The sequence below is a fragment of the Dasypus novemcinctus genome, chromosome 19, assembly GCF_030445035.2.
Source record: "Dasypus novemcinctus isolate mDasNov1 chromosome 19, mDasNov1.1.hap2, whole genome shotgun sequence".
Taxonomy (NCBI): Eukaryota; Metazoa; Chordata; class Mammalia; order Cingulata; family Dasypodidae; genus Dasypus; species Dasypus novemcinctus.
In genome coordinates this window covers 68224647-68249439 of record NC_080691.1, presented here as the reverse complement: position 1 = coordinate 68249439, position 24793 = coordinate 68224647, and the positions used below count along the sequence as shown (strand labels likewise).

General features: G+C 41.7%; 1 long non-coding RNA gene across 1 annotated transcript in view; it reads left to right on the top strand.

Moving 5' to 3' along the window:
• Positions 1 to 13164: 13164 nt before the first annotated feature.
• The window catches only part of LOC139436993 (uncharacterized), a 65555-nt gene continuing 53926 nt past the window's right edge, over positions 13165 to 24793 (top strand). Inside the window, exon 1 of the long non-coding RNA XR_011646548.1 lies at positions 13165 to 13230. This is a non-coding gene — a long non-coding RNA (uncharacterized lncRNA). The remainder of the gene's footprint in view (positions 13231 to 24793) is intronic.

Genomic DNA, 24793 nt, shown 5'->3' with positions numbered 1-24793 from the left:
GTGCAATGCTGATGCATGCAAAGAGTGCTGTGCCAAACAGGGGTGTCCCCCACATAGGGGAGCCCCATGACAAAGAGTGTGCCGCTCAAGGAGAGCTGCCTCATGCAAAAAAGGTGCAGCCTGCCCAGGAGTGGTGCCACACACACCAAGGGCTGATGCAGCAAGATGATGCAATAAAAAGTGACATAGATTCCTGGTGCCACTGACAAGAATGCTAGGAGACAAAGAAGAACACACAGTGAATGGACACAGAGAGAAGACAATGGGGGAAACAGGGGGAAAAAGGGGAAAGAAATAAAAAATGAGGGGCCTACAGTCAACAGCAAGTGAGGGCAGTGGGTGATATCATCTGATGACATGAGATTCAAACATTGGTCTATGCCTCTGTTTAGGAAATAGGAAAGAATAATTATCTGAAAAGAGCAAGGAGAATAACCCCCCACTCTAGGCCAGAGGTAAGGGGTGTATGCAGAAACAGCAGCCATCCTTGTGGTGGATGCTTGGACCATAGGGAGAGTTGGGTTTCCCATACAGCAGGCTTTTTCACTCTCAGCACTGTTGGCACCCTGGACTAGAAAATTCCTGGTTGTGGGGCATGTACAGAGTGTTTTAGGGTGTTTCCTGGCATCCCTGACCTCTGTCTACCCACTAGATGCCAGTAGTAGCTCCTCCCACCAGCCCAGTATTATGTCAACTAAAAGTGCCTCCACAAATAGCCCCTGGGTGGGGGGAGCAAAAATTGTTGAGAACCACTACCTTAGAACACTATGGTGATGGAACTTTCAACAGGAGCTGTTGAAGATAAAGTATATTTTGCTGTTGATGCACCGCAAATCCAGAGGACTCCAATCTATGCTATGATATGAACAGTATTGGGAAACACTAGATTAAGACTGCAGCTACTGGGAGAATGAGAAAGACAGAGAAAAACCTAGGAAGTGAGGAACAAAGGAATTGAGAATAAAGGAATATCAGGATACTAAGCTCATGTGGTTCTGACCTGCAGATTGCTGCCACTCTTTCATTATCAAAAAGTCTGGGCCAAGAGCCTGGCAGAGGTCAGACTTCATTTGCAGGCCAAGTATAAGCAGGTTTCCAAATAAAGAAAAGAACTGGTCAGAACATTACATCAAGAGAAATATATGTCATTGCAAGCAGAATGAGTTAACTCTGACCTGAAAATGTCTGTTTTTATTTACAGCATTTGAAAGCAGACAATTTGGTCAATATTCTCTGATTTCAGAGAACTGCCTATACAATTCTTGTTAATGAGATATTGACTAAGGGAGACAAATTTAATGTAATCAGGGCAAGTACACTGAAAGGTCATTTGCACCAAACAGAGAAGTGAGAAAGAGCACAATTTGAAATAGAGGTAGATGAAAAGTATAGCAGTTTTAGAGTGAAAACTGATAGTAATAATAAAATGTATATGTGAACTCTTGAGTGACCAAAATAATGGAGAAAGAACCATAGATTACCCAATTTAATCATAACAGATTAATGCAATATATACTTGAATTCTGCACAAAATTTAACTCAAAGGATCATTGAGCTAAACATGAAACAAAAACATAAAATGCAAGAAAATATATGAAATAACTATGTGAAACATGATTGGAAATATTTTTTGGCTTTTTGTTAATTTAAATTTTTAATTATTTAAGTAGGTTGTCAGAAAAATCATGTAACAAATACAGTCTTCCCTTATATCCCCCTCTATTATTAGCACATTGCATTAGTGTGGTACTTTGTTACAATTGATAGAAGAGTATTATAATTGTAGTATTAACAATAGTCCATATTGTATATTAGGTTGTATTTTCTCCCAGTATATCACCCTCTTATTAACACCTTGCATTTGGGTGTATATGTATATGCCACATTTTGTTTATCCATACATTGGTTGATGGACAATTGGTTGACAGCATCTTTTGGCAATTGTGAACACACTAGTATGAAGATATTGGTTTGAGTCCCTGCTTTCAATATTGTTGCATATATGCCTATTGGAGGGATTGCTGGGTCATATTGTAATTCTATACTTAAAAACTGATAAGGACCAGACACTAAGAGATTCATTTGTTCCCCCCCCCCCAACACCCTCCACTGGGTTCGGTGAAAGTGGTTGCTTTTTTTGAGCAATCTCAGTAAGTATTCTATTGGTTGGTGAACTCTGTTTTAAAAGATATAAATTGTAGGCCATTTGTAAATGGCTTGTCTAGGTAACAATTACAGTGTCCATTTATCCACTATAATCTTAGGTAGTATAGCAGTTTGATATTGTTTATGAATTAAAAAAATAGATATTGGATTATGTTTGTGAACTGGTCTCTTTCTCTGGGCATATTAGGTTGGATTGGATTCAGAGGTTTTACTGTTACTTGATTAAGTAATAATTAAGGCTTTGATTGGGCCATGTCAGTATGACATTGAGCCCCACCCTCTTGGTGGGTAGGGACTCACAGAGAAAATGACATGACGGAAGAGAAAGTTGGGATTTTGAGCTGGAGCCTGGGAAGTAAGCACAGTAGAGCAGCTGAGCCCAGAGAGAAATAAGCCCCAGGAAGTGAGGAACCCAGGAAGCCTAAACCCTGGCAGACATCAGTAGCCTTCTTGCCTAAACATGTGGGAATAGACTTTGGTGAGGGAAGTAACTTAAGCTGACAATTCCTAAAATGCTCAGTCAGTACCACCTATATTCTCCCATTGAGGAAGCTGACACAACAGGATGAAGAGGTTTCAGAATCAGTGGAACTAACATCTGAATCCTAAAATTATCTCCTATTAATTGGTTTAATGTTGTAAAAATTCCTGAACAAATGCAATGTCAGAAGGTCCAGGAAGGCATGCAAGGATGGGATCTTAAGCACCAGGGCTCCCTGAAGGGCCCTTTCCAATCTGAAATGCTGATTCTTCTCCCGGCATTAATTTTTAGGCCAGTAAAAATAATTTATTGGGAAATTGGGGGAAAGAACAGAACTTGCTGAGAAATGGGAGAGAAGGATGGAAACAAATCAAGCTTTGGTGTGGGCTCCTCCAGGAAGAGAGCCTCCTGGACTTTTGAGGAAGCCTGCCCTCTCCTTCTCCGTGGGGCTGAGTAGCTGCACACCAAGGATTGGTGTTAGTTCTTTCCGGAATGTTTTGTAGAATTCACCTGTGAAGCCGTCTGGCCCTGGGCTCTTCTTAGTTGGGAGATTTTTAATGACTGATTCTATCTCTTTGCTTATGATTGGTTTGTTAAGATCCTCAATTTCTTCTTTCATCAGTATGGGCTGCTTATGTGTTTCTAGGAATTTGTCCATTTCCTCTAAATTGTCATGTTTGTTGGAATATAGTTTTTCAAAGTATCCTCTTATGATAGTCTTTATTTCTGTGGGATCAGTGGTAATATCACCTTTCTCATTTCTTATTTTGTGTATTTGCATCTTTTCTCTTTTTTTCTTTGTTAGTCTCGCTAAAGGTTTGTTAATTTTGTTGATCTTTTCAAAAAACCAGTTCTTGGTCTTGTTTATGTTTTCAAGTGCTTTCTTTTCTATTTCATTTAGTTCTGCTCTTATCTTTGTTATTTCCTTCCTTCTTCTTCCCGTTGGGTTACTTTGTTGTTGTTTTTCTAATTCTGTCAAAAGTGCAGTTAGTTCTTCAATTTTTGCTCTTTCTTCTTTTTTGATATGTGAATTTATGGCTATAAATTTCCCTCTCAGTACTGCTTTTGTTCCATCCCACAAATTTTTGTATGTTGTGTTATCATTATCATTTGATTCAACGTAGTCATTGATTTCTTTTGAGATTTCCTCTTTGACCCACTGTTTTTCTAAGAGTGTGCTGTTTAATTTCCAAATTGTAGTGTGAAGTCTGGGCCTCCGTCCCTTGCAAATTTCCAGCTTCACTTCACTGTGATCAGAGATATTGTTTTGTATGATTTCAATCTTTCTGAATTCATTAAGCCTTTCTTTGTGGCCTAGCATATGGTCTATCTTGGAGAATGTTCCATGTGCACTTGAGAAAAATGTATATCCTGCTGTATTTAGGTGTAATGATCTATATATGTCTATTACATCCAGCTCTTCTAATATACTGTTCAAATGTTTTGTTTCTTTAGTGATTCTCTTTTGAAATGTTCTGTCCAGAATTGATAGTGGTGTATTAAAATCCCCCACTATAATTGTAGATGCATCTATTTTTTCACTTAGTTTTTCCAGCATTTGTCTCACGTATTTAGAGGCACCCTTGTTAGGAGCATAAATATATATGATCGTTCGATCTTCTTGACAGATTGTCCCTTTCACTAAAATGTAGTATCCTTCTTTGTCTCTCACAATTGTTTCGCATGTAAAGTCTATTTTGTCTGATATTAATATAGCTGCTCCTGCCTTTTTTTGGTTGTTGTTTGCTTGTATGATTGTTTTCCAGCCATTCACTTTCAACCTCCATGAGTCTCTGAGTCTAAGATGTGTCTCTTGTAGACAGCATATAGATGGTTCATATTTCCTTATCCAGTGTCCCAGTCTGAATCTTTGGATAGGTGAGTTTAGTCCGTTGACATTCAGTGTTATTACGTTCAGAGAATTATTTGTGGTAGCCATATTTTGGTTGGATTTGTGTTTGTTATATTTTGTTTGTAATATTTTATTTTCCCCTTCTATTTTTGTCTTTTTTGTTGCTCTTACACTGTCCTCCATCTCTGACTGTCCTGTTTTTTCCTTTCTTCCTGCAGAACTCCCTTAAGAATTTCTTGAAGGGGAGGTTTCTTGTTGATATACTCTTTCAGTTTCTGTTTATTTGTGAATATTTTGAACTCTCCATCATTTTTGAATGCTAGTTTAGCTGGATAGAGTATTCTTGGTTTGAAATTTTTTTCCTTTAGTACCTTGACTATATCATACCACTGCCTTCTTGCCTCCATCGTTTCACATGAGAAATCGGCACTTAATCTTATGGAGCTTCCCTTGTATGTGATGGTTTTCTTTTCTCTTGCTGCTTTTAGAATTTTCTCTTTGTCTTGAGCATTGAATAATTTGACAAGTATATGTCTTGGGGTTGGCCTGTTGGGGTTTATGACCAGTGGAGTGCGCTGTGCTTCTTGGATATGTACATCTGCCTCTTTCAGTAGATTTGGGAAGTTTTCAGTCATTATTTCCTGCAACACTCCTTCTGACCCCTTTCCCTTCTCTTCTCCTTCTGGAATGCCTATAATATGTATGTTTGAGCGTTTTGCATTATCATTCAGTTCCCTAAGTCCTATCTGGATTTTTTCTACCTTTTATTTGACCACTTCTACTATCTGTTTGATTTCCAATGTACTGTCTTCCACATCACTAATTCTCTTCTCTGCCTCTTCTAGTCTGCTGATATTTGCTGCAAGTGTATTTTTGATTTCTTGAATTGTGGTGTTCATTTCCATCATATCTGTTATTTTTTTGTGTGTATGTCTGCAATTTCCCCTCCAAGTGTTGTCTTCATGTTGTTAACCTCTTTCATTACATCATGAAATTTGTCGGTGATAAATGTTCTGAGATCTTTCATTGCTTGTGCGAAGATCTGCTCCCCTTCCTGATTTTTAGTTTGTTGATTGGATTCAGCCATGTTTTCCTGATTACTGGTTTGGTTTGTATATTTTTGTTGCTGTCTTGTCATCATTTCTTCTTGACGGGTTTAATCAGTTCCTGAGCTTCTTTGTCTAGTCTTGGAGATTAATTAGCTGTTGTTTTTGCGTAAGTGATATATCTTCTCTTTGTCCCTTTGTTCTTCCTATTCTGATTTCTTATTGCTGGTTAAGTTCACTTTAAAGGAAAGTATTAGTGCTGGGGAAAGGCAATTGTGTAAGGAAGGAAAAAGTGTAAAGTAGTATCGGTGATATATGTTAACAAAGCAACAATATGAGTTCTGGGAGGATGGAGGTTAGATCGTGTAAATTGTGTAGAGTTATAGTAGTAGGGAAGTACCTATAATGAGGTAGACGACTGAATATGGGAGGAATATGGTACGTACTAAGAAGCTATTGTTTTCGTAAGAGAGGGAAAGAGAAAAGAGTGGTAATAGTTTCAAGGGCGGATACCTGATGGAAAACTAAACAAAGGTATTAGAATTTAAGTGTTAGACACTTTGTGGGTCAAAGAAAGGGAGGTGGAATATAGGAGAGATAGCAGATGGTGGAGGATATCAAGTTGTAGGGGAAAGGGAATAGTGTAGATAGCCTAAATCTACTCACAGAGAAATGAGGCAGTGGAGGATGAGGAAACCCATCAAATGTGAGGTGTTTCCTACAGGACCTATTGTATTGTTAAGGTAAAATAGAATAAGAAGAAGATCAGGGACAAGAAAGAGAGGATAAAGAAAAAACAAGAAAAAAATAAAACACCCACACAAAGAACAGAAACCCCCGCGCCAGGCTCGGCCTGGCTCAGCCCAGCTTGGCTCGGCCAGGCTCGGCTCCACCCCCCCCCCCCCCCCGCCACCGCCGCTCGGCCCGGCTCAGCCCCGCCTCCCCCGCCGCCGCCACTCGGCACTCGGCCAGGCTTGGCTCCCCCGGCCACTGCTGCTCGGCGCTCGGCCCGGCTCCCCCCGCCGCAGCGGGGCCAGATGCCTTGGCTCCACCCACCCAATGAGGGAATCCTCACACGTAGCTGGAATGTCTGTATATATTTCACAGACAGATCCTCTCTGTTACCTTCCCTCCAAATCGATGTCCAGACACCTCCGGACCAGCAAAAATCCCGAAACAGCCCGGTCCCAAAGATTCTCCAATGCCGCCCAGCCGATTCCCCGCAGGAGCCAGCAACCGGGAAGTTCATTCAGCCGCCATCTTGCTCTCTCCCCTAGAACATTTCCATGTGAGATTTTTAGCACAAAAACATAGAGGACTGTACTTCTCAAATTTTAATATGCATGTGAATCATGTAGGGGTCCCTGAAGTAATGTGCGGGGTTCAAGCCACGTTGTGAGGGAGGATCAATGTGTGCAGAGAGGTGGGGGTGTGGTCAAACATGTCTGTATCTGCAAGTAAGCAGAAAGGAACTGATGTTCTGACAAGAAGGAACTCTAAGAACATCCTCCTCAAAGAACTTCGTGCCTGATAGCCCCTGCTCTGAGAACAATGACCTAGTTAACTGCTTTATTATTTTTTTAAAGATTTATTTATTTTATTTTTTTCTCTCCCCTTCCTCCCCCACCCCAGTTGTCTTTTCTCTGTGTCTATTTGCCTCATGTTCTTCTTTGTCTGCTTCTGTTGTTGTCAGTGGCATGGGAATCTGTGTTTCTTTTTGTTGTGTCATCTTGTTGTGTCCGCTCTCCCTGTGTGCAGTGCAATTCCTGGGCAGGCTGTACTTTCTTTCACACTGGGCAGTTCTCCTTACAGGGTGTACTCCTTGCATGTGGGCTCCCCTACACAGGGACACCCCTGTGTGGCATGACATTCCTTGTGCACATCACCACTGCACGTGGGCCAGCTCCACATGGGTCAAGGAGGCCCAGAATTTGAACCACAGACCTCCCATGTGGTAGACAGATGCCCTAACCACTGGGCCAAGTCTGCTTCCCTTAACTGCTTTAAATAAAGCTTGTGGTGCCAGCTCGGGGCCTTGGCTTTGCCATCAGCTAGCCCTGGTGCACCTGGTCCCCTCTAATCTTGTCTTTGTCTCTATGTATCTTTCTTCAGCTCCTGTCACCTCCCCTCAGATTCTCAGTTCACCAGCACAGGTTGCAGCAAATCACCTGGGGAAACTTCCTATTATGATTCAAAAGTCTGGGGTGAGGTGTTTCTACAATCTCTCAGAACTTGGTGAGGCTTCTGGTCTATGGAACACATTTTGAACAAGGATCAACTGGTTGTAATAGGCCACAAGTCATATGTGCAAAAATCTTTTTAAAAATTCAAATTTTAAAACATGAGTTTTCTCAAAAACCACAGGATTAGAATGAGAAATATTCATATTTCTTGTTGGAATTCTGAAATATATAACACCATAGAACTATTTTATAGCAACTTCTTGTTTTCTTTTCCAGTTTAAATTTAGAATCCAATTTCTTGTTGTTTTCCTGGGGGTGGGGATGGGGGTGGGGTGTCCCCTAAAGCCCCTGATTTTTATCAAGGCTGAAAGGACAAGTACATGGAAAACTGTTGTGTGCTGCCATACCCTCATACAGGTTCCTTCTCTTCTCTCACCCATGCATAACAGCTCACTTTTAAAGTTCTAGAGATTAGACAACTGGCAGAGTCAGGCTGTATCTAAGGAGCTGGGCCTAGAAGTTCTCCCAGATGAAAGGCAAGCTCTACAACAAAACAGTACCTTACCAAAAGGCAAGAATAAAACCACTGGCTTCCATCCCTGACCTTAGGTGACACACTCCCAGCAATAAGATGATAACATTTGTTTGTACAATATTTTGCATGATAGTTTGGTTCAACTTTGCCAGTGCCAGGTTCAATTTACCTTTAAAAGGCCACTGGCTAAACAAAGCAAGATTACTGAAGGACGTGTGGTCCACCTGGGCCCCTCATCCCCATTCTTTTTGCTAACAGCAACACCTTACTACCAAACCAATACATAGCTGAGAGCATTCCAGCTTGTTGTAAAGGGTCAGTTTAAAATTTTACACCTGCCCTTTTGTCTTTCCCTCAGAGTCCCTCAAAACTACTCTCCAGTCACCAGCAGAACAAGCCTTTTACCCAGGAAAGAGATAAAACAGTCTATGATTCTGCAAGCTACAAATTCCTACAAATTCTGAGACCTTTATTTAAAAGGTGCTGGCGCATTACATTATTCCCAAGGATTGTTCATTTGTGCACTCACATAAGCTGTTAATGGCCTACCTGTGAGTTGGAACATAAGGGCACTTTTTTTTTTAAAGGTTAAGGTAGGTATTCATCACAATTCATTTGAAGATTCCTCTTTAGATGTGGCAAAATGGAGTCAGGCTGGCCCCTAAGCCATAAGACTGGAGTCCTTACAAGCAAAGGAAACTCAGACACACAAAATCAGTAAAAGCCCCAAATCAGGGAAGCCAGTAGTCACAAAAGAGAAAAGGTGGAACCATGTGATAGAGGCAGAGATTCCAGATAAGGAACCCCACGTCCACAGCAAGCAGCAGCAGAATATTGCAATGTCAGGGAGAAGGTGTGTTCTGTTGAGATCTTTATTTTGAATTCTAGCTTCCAAACCTGAGGCAATAAGTTTCCAATCCTTAAAACAACCGGCTTTGAAGTATTTATAGTATCAGCCTTGGCATATTTGATACCAGAAAGTGCTGTGCCTTTGTTACAGATACCTAAAACTGTGGAAGTTATTTAGGAATTCAGTAATTGATAGATCCTGAATTTTTCACAAGTTGTGGGTTTATAGAACCATCATGAATAAAATAAAGGATTCCCCATTCTGTGTTCCCTTATTCTAATTATTTCATATTAGTGAGATCATATAAGATTTGTCCACCTGTTTCTGGCTTAATTCTCTCAACAAGCTGTCTTCAAGGTTCTCTCTGCTGTCACATGAATCAGGACTTCTTTTTCTTTTTATGACGGAATAATAGTCCATTTAATGTTTTCTTTTTTTAAAATTTGTTTCTCTCCCCTTCCCCCCACCCAGTTGTCTGTTCTCTGTGTCTATTTGTTGCATGTTCTTCTTTGTCAGCTTCTGTTGTTGTCAGTGGCATGGGAATCTGTGTCTCTTTTTGTTGTGTCATCTTGCTGCATCAGTTCTCCATGTGTGTGTGGTGCCATTTCTGAGCAGGCTGTACTTTCTTTCACACTGGGTGACTCTCCTTATGGGGTGCACTCCTTGCACATAGGGTGCACTCCTTGTGCATGGGGCTCCCCTATGCAGGGGGGGGGCACCCCTGCATGGCAGAACACTCCTTGCGTGTATCAGCACTGCACGTGGGCCAGCTCCACATAGATCAAGGAGGCCCAAGGTTTGAACCGCTGACCTCCCATGTTGTAGGTGGATGCCCTATCCATTGAGCCAAGTCTACTTCCCTATATTCAACTTCTTTAGGAACTGCCAAGCAGATTAAACCCTTATCAGACAAATGATTTCCAAATATTTTCTCCCATTAAGTCGGCTGCCTTTTCAGCCTTTTGACAAAGTTCTTTGAGGTGCAAAAGTGTTTAATGTTGAGGAGGTCCTATTTATCTATGATTTCTTTTGTTGTGTGTGCTTTGGATGTAAGGTCCAAGAAACCACCACTGATCACTAGGTCTTGAAGATGTTTCCTTACATTTTCTTCTAGTAGTCTTATTGTCCTGTCTTTTATATTTAGGTCTTTAATCCATTTTGAGTTGATTCTTGTATAGGGAGTGAGATAGGGGTCCTCTTTCATTCTTTTGGTTATAGATTTCCAGTTCTCCCAGCACCATTTGTTGCTGAGACTGTTTTGTATCATTAACATGGATTTGGTAGGTTTGTCAAAAACCATTTGGCCATAGAGATGATGGTTTATTTCTGGACTTTCAATTCTATTCCACTGATTGATGTGTCTACCTGTATGCCAGTATCATGCTGTTTGACAACTGTAGCTTTGTAATGTTTCAAGGTCAGGCAGAATAATTCCTCCCTGTCTCTCTTCTTTTTTAGAATGCTTTTGGTTTCTCACATATACTTTCCCTTCCAATTGAATTAGGTAATTGCCTTTTCTAGTTCTGTAAAGTAGGCTGTTGGAATTTTGATTGGTATTGAATGAACAATGGACTAAAATTGACTCATTATTATTCTACTAAGACTTATCATTCTAGAAATTGAAGAGCTCTTTTCATTGATGTAAAGGCAGTGGCCACCAAAGGTTCTGAAGAGGGGAGAGGGAAGAATAGGTGGAATTTGGGGGCATTTTGGGGACATCGGTATTGTCCTACATGGCATTGCAGTGATGAATACAGGCCATGGTATATTTTTTCATAATCTACAAAATTATGCAGGACAAAGTGTAACCTATGTTGTAAACTTTAGTGCATGGTTAGCAGCAATTCTTCAGTATGGGTTCATCAACTTTAACAAATGTACCACACTAGTGAAGGATGCTGTTAATGTGGGAAAATATGGGAGGTGAACAGAGTGGGGCATATTGGAATTTCTTATATTTTTATGTAACATTTATGTAATCTAAAGCTTCTTTAAAAACTAAAAAAAAAATTATAAAAATAGTCCCTGTGCATAAAAAATGTTTCAGATTTCTGTGGAATTAGGGAAATCTCACTAACATAGAATAATTGAATAATGTTGAAGATGACCTGAACTGAGTCTGAAAACACTGCTACAATATACTGAACACGGCTGTGTTCTGTCATGTGACAATGAATATGGGGAAGTAGGTCAAAACTTTTTCTCCTTTCTTCTCTGTTCACATAGTCATTTTACCATGTAACACTCTTTATCCAAAATCTATGCTAACCAGCACTACTTCTGAAACACAGTTGGTTTCATCTGAGTTATGGCTTCAGTATGGCTTATGGCTCCTTGGCTTTAAGGCTGCACATGTGACAATCTGAGGCAGTCTAGTAAAACAGGGAATTGATAGTGGATCTGGAACCTGGCAGAAAGCTGCCACCATTAAACACGTGTCCTTCGGTGCCCCCAAAATGGCTGCTGGAAGACCCTTGCTAGAAACTCCCATTCAGAACAAGATTTCCTCTGGAAGCCAGGAGAAGCCCCAGATATTCACGTCTTTGGCTGACTAATACAGCGGGTATGTGCATGCTTAAAGAAAGTACCAAGAAGGACTGCGGGCAGTGGTGTGAACAGACATCTGCACACCTATGTTCATAGAGGCATTATCCAAACTTGCCAAAAGTTGGAAACAAACCCAGTATCTATCTACCTATGAATGGATAAAGAAACTGTGGTATATACACACGATGGAATATTATGCAGCTGCAAGGAGAAATGAAGTTATAAAATATTTGACAGCATGGAGGAACCTGGAGGACATGTTGAGTGTAGCATGCCAGACACAAAAGGACAAATACTGTATGATTGCATTACTATGAACCAAATACATTGTGTAACATATTATATGATTTGAAAAAAATTTATATGTATTCAGTACATTTGAGAAATGTATGCTTTTATTCAACTGTGTTTTCTTCTAATTAACTATTGTTTATATTTTCAATTATTAAATGTACAAAATAAAGTTAAAAAGATACTTCATGATTCCATTGATATAAAATGTAAATATAAATCAATTTATAAAGATGACCTTTGATTAGTGGTTATGGATGGCTAGGGAAGGCATGCTAAGGGGTGTGGAGTAATGAAATAATTCTAAAAGTTTTTGTGATGATGAATGCACAACATTGGAATTATACTAAAAGCCACTGACTATACACTTTAGATGTTATGGTATGTGAACATGCCTGAATAAAACGACTAAATAAATAAATAATTGTGCTAGAATGGCCGGAAATAGCAGCTCTGTAAGGCAGGGGAACAGAGAGAGTGAGGGATGAAGAAGTCTGTTTTTTTGCTTATTCTTATTATTGAAATAATGATAACGCACTCCTAATGATGAAGTGATGCCCGCACAACTCCGGTATACCAAATACCGTTGCTTGTATTCTTTGGATGTATTGTATGATTTATTAACATGTACGAATAAAATAAATTTGGGAAATAAATTCTCCCCACAACGCAGGCCAGGGGCCAGCACTCCTTAGGCTCCTCAGAGGAGCCAGCCCCCAGCTCCGGGAGAAAGGAGCAGGGACGACAGCCTCGCTCGGGGCCGGGCTTGGCTGCGCCGGGTCAGAGGCCCCTCACACCGCGCTTCCAGCAGCCCCCAAGCAGCCGGCCTCGGTGACCCACGCCCGGGCCCAGGCCGCCTCTGGTGCACTGTGGGTGGGGACACCCCCACCGGCGGGGATCCCCTGCCCACCAGTCAGGAGCCGCCCTCACGGCGTAGGGGGAGATCGCCCTCCTTAGCGCCAACCGGACCGCGCGATGATTGGCTGCTGCGCGCTGTCCGTCAGGGAGATGGCCACGCCCCTTCGGGGGGCGGAGTCGGGGAACCGGTCCAGACCTGATTGGCCCTCGGGCTCTCAGGCCCTCAAGTCCCGCCGGGCTCCTGTGCGGCGGCCCCTTTAACAGCTGGCGGCGGTTGGGAGCGCGCCCTGCGGACCTGCTGCGCGCTCCCGCGGCACCCCTGCGAGCCCGAGGGCAGGAGGGACAGCGGTGTCGGGGCGCACTGGGCGCTGTGGGGAGCGCTCGCCCGCCCTTGGGAACCCCGTGTCCCGCCCGCGCAGCGGTAAGTCTGGGCCCCACGTGGCGTCGGATGGGCGCAGGCGGGGCCCGTAGGCGCAGACGAGGGCGAGCGAGCCCCCCTTGCCGCGTGAGGGGCGCCCGTCCCGCGCCCACGGAGATCCTGCTGCTTCGCCTGCGGGGGGCGGGGTCCTTCGGGGCCGGTGGGGACCAGGCAGGGCGGGCCGTGTGGCGGCTGCTTCCGCGGGCGGCGCGGGCCGGGCAGTGGCCTTTCGGGGGTCCAGGCCCAGCGCGGTGGGCCTGGGGGGGGGGGGTCCCGAGTCAGAATAAGGGAGGGCGGCCCACACGCCCCACGGTCGCTCCTTCCCCATTTTCCCTACCCCCCCTACTTTCCCTACCCCCATGGTCCCTCCACCCCACTATTCCTCCTCAGGGGCCCTCTGCCCTCCATAGTCCCTTCCTGCCACCGTCCCTCCTCCTCCGCATGGTCCCTCCTCCCCCGCATGGCCCCTCCTCCCCCAGTACCCCTACCTCCACGGTTCCTCCTCCCCCCAAACTGGCCTGTCCCCAGTCTTGGTCCCTTCCCACCCCCCACTATCCCCCAACACGTTTCCTCCTCCTCTTTACAATTTACGCCCCCACTGTCCCTCCTCCCCCATCCTTTGCCCCAGGGTCCCTCCCCCCACAGTCCCTCCTTCCCTCCTTGGTCCCTCCCCCATGGCCCCTCCCCCTCCGTCTCTTTCCTCCCCCTCCTCAGTCCCTTTCCTCCCCATCCCTCTTCCCCCCATGGCCCCTCCTCTGCCCACAGCCCCCCTCCCTCCCCACATGCCCCCTGTTTCCCCGTTGTCCAACCTGCAGCCCTACCCCCTGCCCTCCCTGCCTACCCTCCCAGGTTCCTGGGGGCCTCCCCTTTCAGCTCTCCCTTCCCAGGCCCTCCACTGCACATTTGCCTCCAGGCCCAGGCTGCTACTCTTTCTTCTTCTCCCCTGGATAGGGCCAGCTGGTGCCTGTCCACAGCGTGACTTTTACAGGGGAACTGATCTGCTCCCTGGGGAGGGGCCCTGGGAAGGCCCGGGGGGGCGGGGAGCAGGACTGACACCCGGTGTGTGCCCTCAGGGAGCACAAGGAATGGGGCCCTCTCCTGTGAGGGGCCTGGGGGCAGGGCAGGCGAGGTCTGTGGTCTAGGAGCCGGCTCCCATCGCACCCCTCCTGGCTGTGCTGCCCTGGACGCCCTGGGACAGCCTGAGCCAGGACCTTCCTCAGAGCTCCCCATGGCCCCAGGGAGGCTTTTCCTTTTGGTAGTGGTTAAAGCTTTTCTTAAAACTTTGATTTGTTGGAGTAATGCTGGGTGGAAATGGTTTGCGTGTCTTGCTAAGATGCTAGCTTGCCAGGGCCGGAGGAGGTTGGCTGGCCAACAGAGGCCACCGGATTTGGGTGCCTGCTAGGGTGCACTGCACAGAGTGGGAAAGGGCACCTACTAGGGGCTGCTGAGGGAGCCCAGGGCTGTGCTGAGCATTTCAGGAGCTCCAGGGCACCTCTGCTTGGCAGAGGGAGTGACCCAGGTGCCTTGGGGACACCATTCTAGCTAGCCCTGCTGTGTCTGCCAAGAGCCGTCACCCAGCTGACCTTAAAGGAGCCGGCTGCAGAGGAAGCCTCTGCGCTTACTGTTCTCAGCCTTTTAGAAGAGTTGGTTCAATTCCAGGGAAGCAGTTCAGAGCTGTGGAGCAGCTGCTCTAGTTAAGACAGATGTGCTGGACCTCCTCACCCCCACCCCCTTCTTTTGACCCCTGCGCTCCCCCTGAGCTTCTGAAGGTGCTTTTCACACGATTGCCACCCTGGAAGGGGGAAAGCCAGGCAGAGCTGCTGGGCACATACGACTGTGCCATTCTCCTAACGCACTGTCACTCAGCCGATCCTAAGTGTGACGAGGAGGAATACAATGTTGCTCAGTGGAAAAATCTGGGGAGGTTTTTTTTTTTTTTAAAGATTTACTTATTTATTTAATTTCCCCCCCCCCCCCTCCCCTGGTTGTCTATTCTTGGTGTCTATTTGCTGCATCTTGTTTCTTTGTCCGCTTCTGTTGTCGTCAGCGGCACGGGAAGTGTGGGCGGTGCCATTCCTGGGCAGGCTGCTCTTTCTTTTCATGCTGGGCGGCTTTTCCTCACGGGCGCACTCCTTGCGCATGGGGCTCCCCCACGCGGGGGACACCCTTGCATGGCAAGGCACTCCTTGCACGCATCAGCACTGCGCATGGCCAGCTCCACACGGGTCAAGGAGGCCCGGGGTTTGAACCGCAGACCTCCCATATGGCAGACGGACTCCCTAACCACTGGGCCAAAGTCCGTTTCCGATACTAAAACCTTAACAATGAAATCTTTGGATGAGGATTAGAAGAGTTTTTCTTTTTTTAAGAACTAATTTTATTGATATATGCTTATATGTTTTTAACAAATCAACTTTATTGGTATACATTAATAAAACAATTCATTTAAAGTGTACAACCAAAAAAAGTGCACAACCAGTGGTATTTGGTATAATCACATAGTTGTGTATTCATTACCTCAACCATCATTAGAACATTTTCATTATTTGAATAATAAATAAAAATTAATAAGGAAATTCCTCTCCCCTTGATCTCTTTATTTCCCCTGCTGAACCGCTATTTTTTTTTTGCTGTTCTTACACAATTATTTACTTAAGTTTTACTGAGATATATTCATATACCATACAATCTATCTGAAGTGTATAATCAGTGGCTTTTAGTATTATCACAATATTATGCATTTCTCACCATCAAAAATTTTAGAACATTTTCAGTACTCTAGAAAAAACGCACAACCTTTAGCAGTCCTCCCCAGCCCTACATAACTACTAATTGAACTTCAACTTTATAAATTGATTTACATTTACCTTTTATATAAATGGGATCACACAATTTGTAGTATTTTGTGTCAGGCTTCTTCACTTAGCATAAGTGATATTGTTACCATCTTTTGTTAACATACATTTGTTCAATTTCAAAGAAAACAGGCATATATGCAACTTTATCCATCTTCATATATTTCACACGATTTTATTATGCTAAAAAAAGCTTATTTTCTATATCTCTTTTTTTGGTATTTATTTTTCTTGAGTAAAGGATCACTTTTTTGTGTGTGACTAAGTTCTTTTAATACAATATTTTAAATAAATGATACATCTATGCTGTAGCATTATCAGTACTGGGGTCACATTTTAAAGTCTCTGATTTTTCAACTCTTCAGTATAACCTCACTTTTTTTTAACTTTATTTTGTACATTTTAATAATTGAATATGTAAACAATAATTTAAAAAGAAAAGGAAAACACTGTTGGATAAAGATACCATTTCTCAAATAAATGTACTGGATACATATTAATTTTTTTGAATCAAACAATATGTTACACAATATATTTGGTTCATAGTCACACAATCATACAGTATTTGTCCTTTTGTGTCTGGCTTGCTTCACTCAACATAATGTCCTCTAGATTCATGCTTGTCATATGCTTTATGGTTTCACTTCTTACAGCTATGTAATATTCCATTATGTGAATATACCACAATTTATTTACCCATTCATCAGTTGATGGACGCTTGGGTTTTTTCTAACTTTTGGAATCGCGAATACTGCTGTAGTGAACTTTGGTGTGCAGATGTCTGTTGGTGTTAGTGCTTTTAGTTTTTTCTGGATATATACCTAGTAGTGATATTGCAGGGTCATGTAGCAAGTTTATATTCAACTTCTTTAGGAACCGCCAAATGGTCCTCCATAGGGGCTGTACCATTCTGCATTCCCACCAACAGTGAATAACCAACTGTTCATTTTTCTCTACATCCTGTCCAGCAATTGTGGTTTTCTATCTGTGGCAGGGGGTGATCATTTGTATGGGGTGTCAGTGATGGGGAATAAATAGGAGGAGGCTCACCTGGGCATACATAAAAGGCATATAAATGTGTTCAGATGTTAATGGGGCATTGCCGTGGTGGGTGGAGACTCATATAATTGAAGGAATATCCAAGTCCCATCCTGGGGAGCTCTGCCACATTCTCTAATAGGTCAGCAAGAATCCCCCAAATACAGGGGCAATGACTAGTGAAAGAGGATGGCCTACTTATGGGTCTTTGATATTGATGACTATAAGAACCTTTACTCTTAAGTTGAAACCTAGCCTTGTACTATAGGGTGCTAAGAGTTGCCTTCTGGGAGCTTCCTTTTTGCTCAAATGTGGCCTCTCTCTAAGCCAAACAGTGTATAAATACATTATTTTCCCCCAGTGTAGGACATGAATCCTGGGGATGAGCCTGTCTGGCACCAAGGGATTATTACGAAGCACCAACTAGCAATGCAACTGGGAAAAGCCCTTGACCAAAAGGGGGGAAAGGTCAAGACAAATGAGTTTATAAAGCTAAGAAACTTCAAAGTGAGTTTCTGCACATCTCAGCAGGATCTTATTGACTGCCAAAGTAGGTACTATCCCAAATTTCAGGGCTCCTGAGGGTTCTGGAGATATCCAGACACTATAGTCATCATTAGAGCAGTTTCATTATCTCAGGGATAATAATAAAAAACAAACAAATAAAATCCACCACCCCTCAATCTTCCTGTGCTTTCTTTGTTGTCCACAGCTCCCCTTTCTGGCTTATTTTGCACAAATACTTTTTTCTTTCATCTACAAATTGATTTCTATTTATATTTTATATAAATGGAATCATACACTATATTACATAATACTTTAGTTCATTGTAATGCAATTTTCCTGTATTTGTCCTTTTCTGTCTGGCTTGCTTCACTCAACGTACTGTCCTCCAGGTTCATCAATATTGTCAATGTTATGACTTCATTTCTTCTTACAGATGCATAATGTTCCATTATGTGACTGTACCACAGTTCAATTATCCATTTATCAGTTGATGGACACCTTGGTTGTTTCCAGCTTCTGGCAATTGTGAATAATGCCACTATGAACATAGATGTGCAGATGTCTCTTCATGTCACTGCTCTCACAGCTCTCAGTTCTTCTGTGTATATACCCTATAGTGGTATTGCCAGGTCATGTGGGAAATCTATATTCAACTTCTTTAGGAACTGCTGAACTCCACAGTGGCTCTACATTCTGCATTACCAACAACAGTGAATAAGTGTTCCTATCCACATTCTTTCCAACATTTAGTTCTCTGACATTGAATACTTTTTCATATGTTTTTTGCCACTTGTATTTCTTCTTTGAACAAATGTCTATTCATGTCTTTGGCCCATTTTTAATTGGGTCATTTGTCTTTATATTGTTGAGTTGTAACATCTCTTTATATATCATGGATATTAAATCCTTATCAAATATGTGATTTCTGATTATTTTCTCCCATTGAGTTAGCTGCCTTTTCACCCTTTTGACAAAGTCTTGTGAGAAGCAAAAGTATTTAATTTTGAGTAGTTCTGAATTATCTGTTTTTTCTTTTGTTGTGTGTACTTTGGGTGTAAGGTCCAAGAAATCACCATGTACCATGAAGTCTTTAAGATATTTCCCTACATTTTCTTCTGTCGTTTTATGGCCCTGCCTTTTATATTTAGGTCTTTGATCCATTTTGAGTTGATTCTTGTATAGGGAGTGAGATAGGGGTCCCCTTTCATTCTTTTGGTTATAGATATGCAGCTCTCCCTGTACAATTTGTTGAAGAAACTGTTTTTTCCTGTTAACATGGACTTAGTAGATATGTCAAAAACTAGTTGACCATAGAGGTAAGGGTTTATTTCTAGACTTTCAATTCTATTCCACTGTTCAATGTGTCTCTCTTTATGCCAGTACCATGTTGTTTTGACCACTGTAGCTTTGTAATATGTTTGAAGATCAGACAGTGAAATTCCTCCTATATTATGCTATAGTATAGTATACTATACTTTTTTAGAATACTTTTGGCTATTCAGGGGTACTTTCCCTTCCAAGTGAATTTGGTAATTGCCTTTTCTATTAATGTGAAGTAAGCTGTTGGAATTTTGATTGGTATTGCATTGGATCTTTAAATCAGTTAGGTTAGGATTGACATCTTCATAATAGTCTTCTAATCCATGAACATGGAATATCTTTCCATTTGTTTAAGTCTTTCTAACATTTCTTTTAGTGTTGTTTTGTAGTTTTCTGCTTATAGGTCCTGTACGTCTTTGGTTAAATAGATTTCTAGGTGTTTTAGTCATTTTGTTGCTATTGTTAGTGGAATTTCCCCCCAATTTCCTCTTCAGATTATGCAGTACTTATGTACAAAAACATTACAGATTTCTGCATATTGATCTTGTATCCTGCCACTTTGCTGAACTCTTTAGCTCAAGTCGCTTTGTTTTGTAGACATTTCTGAATTTTCTAAAAATAGGATCATGTCATCCACAAATAGAGCTTCCCTTCCTCTTTTTCCTATTTGGATGCATTTACTGTATTCTTTTTCTTGCTCTAGCTAGAGCTAGTACAATGTTAAATACCAAGGTTGCTAATGGGCATCTTGTCTTGTTCCTGATCTTAGAGGGAAAGCCTTCTACCTTTCCCCACTAAGATGTTGGTTGTGTGGTTTTCATATATACTTTTTATCATATTGAGGAATTTTCCTCCTATTCATATCTTTTGAAATGTTTTTATCAAGAAAGGATGCCAGATTTTGTCAGATGCTTTTTCCGATTTTTTATGATTTTTTTTTTATTTAGATGATCATGTGTTTTTTCCTTTCAGTTTGGTAATGTGGTTGATTTTCTTATGTTGAATGAGCCTTGCCTACCAGGAATAAATCCCACTTGGTTGTAATGTACAAGTCTATTGAGATGCTCCTGAATTCTGTTTACAAATACTTTGTTAGAGGATTCTTGCATCTATGTTTAATAGAGAAATTTTCTTTCCTCGTGGTGTCTTTATTTGGCTTTGATTTTACAGTGATGTTGGTTTCATAAAAAGTGTTGGGTAATTTTCCCTCTTGAATTTTTTGAAAGAATTTGAACAGGATTGGTGTTCATTCTTTTTGAAATGTTTGGTAGAATTCACCTGTAATGCCATCTGGTCCTGGACTTTTTTTTGATGGGAAGTTTTTGATGATGGATTCAATGTCTTTAAGTGTGAGTGGTTTGTTAAGTTCTTGCATTTCTTATAGTGTCAGTGTAAGTTGTTTGTGCATTTCTAGGAATCTGCCCATTTCATCTAGATTGTCTAGTTTGTTGACATACAGTTTCTCATAATATCCTCTTAGGATCCTTTTTGTTTCTGTGGGGTCAGTCATAGTTCTTTCCTTTTTTTCAGATTGTATTTATTTGCCTCTTCTCTTTTCTCTGTTAATCTTAGTAGGGGTTTGTAAATTTTACCTATCTTCTCAAAGAACCAGCTTTTGATTTTCTCTAAAGTTCTTTTTTCTTTTCAATTTCGTTTATTTCTACTTCACTCTTTGTTATTTCTTCTGCTTGCTTTGAGGATTGGTTTGTTGTTCTTTTTCTAGTTTTTCTTGTTGCTCAGTTAAATCTTTGCATTTAGCTCTTTTTTCACTTTTAATATGGGCATTTAGGGTTTTAAGTTTCCCTCTCAAGACTGCCTTTGCTGTATCTCATAAGTTTTTTTGTGTGTGTGTGACATGGATCACAATGTTTATTGCAGACTTATTGGCAGTGGTCAGAAACAAAAACAAGGCAAATGTCCATCAACAGAAGACTTGATACACAAAGTGTGCTGTAATTGTACAGCAGAATGTATGAAAGCAAAATAAACAAAATACAGCTCTGGCAACAACTCAGATTTAAAGTTCCAAAATAGGCAAAACTACATTTCACAGTGCTGTATATTTTAATTATTTTAAGTCAATCTAGTGATTATTGATATGGGGAGAGGGATTATTAGACACAAGAGTCATTGGATGTGGGGGTACTCTTTGGAAAATTGCTATTTTTTCTTTTTTTTGGTGAAGCATATAGTTGACTTTATTTTATTTTTTTATATTTACTTAAATTTTTTTGTCTTTTTTTAATATTACATTAAAAAAATATGAGGTCCCTACATATCCCCCTCACCCCACTCCTCGCCCCATAACAACAACCTCCTCCATCATCATGAGACATTCATTGCACTTGGTGAATACATCTCTGAGCACCGCTGCACCTCATGGTCAGTAGTCCACACCATAGCCCACACTATCCTACAGTCCACCAGTGGGCCATGGGAGGACATACAATGTCTGATAACTGTCACTGCAGCAGCACCACCCAGGACAACTCCAAGTCCTGAAAATGCCCCACATCACATCTCTTCCTCACACTCCCTACCCCCAGCAGCCACCATGGCCACTTTCTCCACACCAGTGCCACATTATCTTTGATTACTAATCACAATAGTTCATGAATAGAATATCAGTAAGTCCACTCTAATCCATACTCTATTCCTCCATCCTGCAGACACTGGAATGGTTATGTCCTCTCTCCCTCTGTATTGAGAAGGGGCTTAAATTCCACATGGATGATGGATGCAATTCTCCTGCATGTAGTTAAAGGCACTCTTGGCTCCCTGGTGTGGTGGTTGACCTTCTTCACCTCCATGTTAGCTGAGTGGGGTAAGTCCAATTAACCAGAGTGTAGGAGTTGCAAGTCTGTTGAGGCTCAGGGCTTGGCTATCACATGGGCAGTCCAGAGATTCAGGACCCCTGAGTACACACTAAACCCCAGTGCCAACCACAGGTCCAGTAAAAGTAACAGGAGAGGCTTGTGAAGCAAGATCACATCTGAGTCCAGCTCCATCACGCCAGAACACAAACTCCAAAGTAGGGCCAACTGACATGGCACTGAACTCCATCCACCATGACCATAGAACCTTTGGGTCTCTGTTGCCCTCAGAAGAACCAATACTGGGGTTTTATCTACTTTATCTGTCTCTGGGACTCTGCTGAGGTGTACATAGGTGTGACCCCTCTGATAACATCACAACTCTTTTTTGGAGACCCATAGCCATATAAGCTCATTTGTCCTTTCTATTTTCCCTTTTATTTAAGGTCAAAAAAGCATTTTTAACTCCTGATATTATATGTTGGCTGAGATATTCTGTGGTCTGAGTTGACCCTTTTATTCAAGGTCATTTTCTAGTTACATCATCAGCCGGTACTTGGTAGTAATCCCTCAGCACCAGGGAGGCTCATTCCTGGGAGTCATGTCCCATGCTGGGGGGAAGGCAGTGCATTTACATGCTGAGTTTGGCTTTGAGACTGGCCACATTTGAGCAACAGAGAGGTTCTCAGGAGGTAACTCTTAGGCACCCTGCAGCTCTGCGTCTAGTTCTTATTTCAGGTGCACAGGCTCATATGCATAATCATTACTATTAAGGGCTCATTGTTGGACCATCCTTCTTTTTTGGTCTTTGCTGTTGCACTTGGGGGATTAATGCCGTTCCTTTAGGAAATGTGATAGAGCTCCCCTGGCTTGGAACTCAGCACTTCCTCAGTTGTCATTTTTAACTGTAACCACTATGAAAATATCCAAACATTTATATGTACCCTAGATATATGCCCTGGAGAACTCCCTGCCAACCTATGTCCCCTGTCAATAACATCCCACACCAGTATTCCTCCCCTGCCATTGTTGAACCTCTCTGTGATCCAAAACTTTTTCAAAAATGAAGCATAATATATTGCCACATTCCATTAATAGTAAAATGGAATATAGTGATGAGTTTAAAGGTTAGATATAGAGTACATATTAATTTAGAAAAATTAAGGTAAAAATAAATTGGGGTATCAAAAAATTAAAAAATGCGAAAGCTTTATTTTTGATGTTTTGCCTTCCATCACTGCAGTAAGTGTTGTCCTGTATGCAAATTGGCAAGGCAACTTCTTCCATCTTTTCTTTAGTGTCTATGTCCTTTCTTTTTCTTTTTTTCCCCTAATTATTAAGCTTATCTTCACAAAAGTTTTAGATCACAGTAGTTCATATATACAATATACAGTACTCCAACATATCCAACATAAAACTTTTTCCCTTCCACAGCAATCTTTTTACATATTCATACTATATTTACTGAAACTGGTGTACAGATACTGAGACAATAGCTTTCAAACATGGTAACATTTGGGTTTACATTGTGGTTTATATTTTAGACTATACAATTTTCTAAATTTTTAATTATCTTATGTTTTACATTATGAATTGCATTTTAGCCTATCGGCCCCTCTACATTTTTTGGTGTAATTTAACATGCCTTATATCCATCTTTCCATAATCTTGTGAACACTTCTATTGCACACATAGTTACATTGATTCCGTCTATTGAATACCTCTTTCCCCCTCCCCTCAGGGCACACAGTTACCATCAATCTTCATTGCTTAAAGGGCCATGTTCAGAGATACTTGCAACAATGTTGAGGACTTGACATGCTCGACTGCCACCATTCCTCTCGAGAGATACAATTCCCTCTATTTGAGAACATCAGTCCTCCCCAGGATGTGGGTATACCTTCACTCTCATTATATGGGTCTCTATCCAATGATATAACTCACTATGGCAAAATGAGCACTCACACACTCCCTAGGAACCTGTCCTGTATCAGATTATCTCCTTTAAACATCTTAAACAGGTAACCTTCCTTATTATATTTTTGAAAGAGTTTTCTCAGCATTATACTCTCCACCAAATATCTGACAATCTTCTATGTTCATATGTTCCCCCAGCCTCCCCTCAATTTCTTGGGCAATATTACCCATTCTCCCATACCTAGCCCCCCTCTAGCCCACAAAACCCCACTCAAAAGTAACGCTATGCCCCCATTTTATCCCTTCCTTGTACAAATACTTCCAGTTTATTATAAATTTCACCCATGTAGGTGTCAGCTTACATCCTTCCTCTACCCCCAATTTCCTGTAAGCCTATCATCCAGTCTCTAGCTCTCTGAGGCAGCTTTGTTTTCTTATTTCATGTCATTGAAGTCATGTAGTATTTGTTCTTCAATGCCTGGGTTTCTTCACTAAACATAAGGTTCTCAAGATTCATCCATGTTATCACATGTGTTTGTAGTGTATTCGTTCTTAAAGCTGAATAGTATTCCTTGTATGCATATACCAGATTTTATTTATCCATTCATCTGTTGATGGGCATTTGGCTTTTGGCAATAGTGAACAATGCTGCTATGATCATGGTGTGCATATATTGGTTTGTGTCCTTGTTTTCAGTTCTTCTGGGTATATACCCAGCTGTGGAATTCCTTGGTCATATGGCAAATCCATACCTAGCTTTTTGAGAAACCGCCAAACTGTCCTCCAGAATGTCTGGATCCTTCTGCATTCCCACCAGCAGTGGATGACTGTTCCCATTCCTCCACATCCTCTCCAGCATTTGTAGTCTTCTGTTTTTTTCATAGCTGCCAATCTTATGGAAGTAAGATGGTATCTCATTGTAGTTTTGATTTGCATTTCCCTAATAGCTAGAGATTTGGAGCATTTTTTCATGTGTGTTTTAGCCATTTGTATGTCTTCTTTGGAGAAGTGTCTTTTTAAATCTTTTCCCCATTTTTAAAATGGGCTGTTTGTCTTTTTATTTTCAAGATATAGGAGTTCTTTTTTTTTTCTTTGAATTATTTATTTATTTTTAAA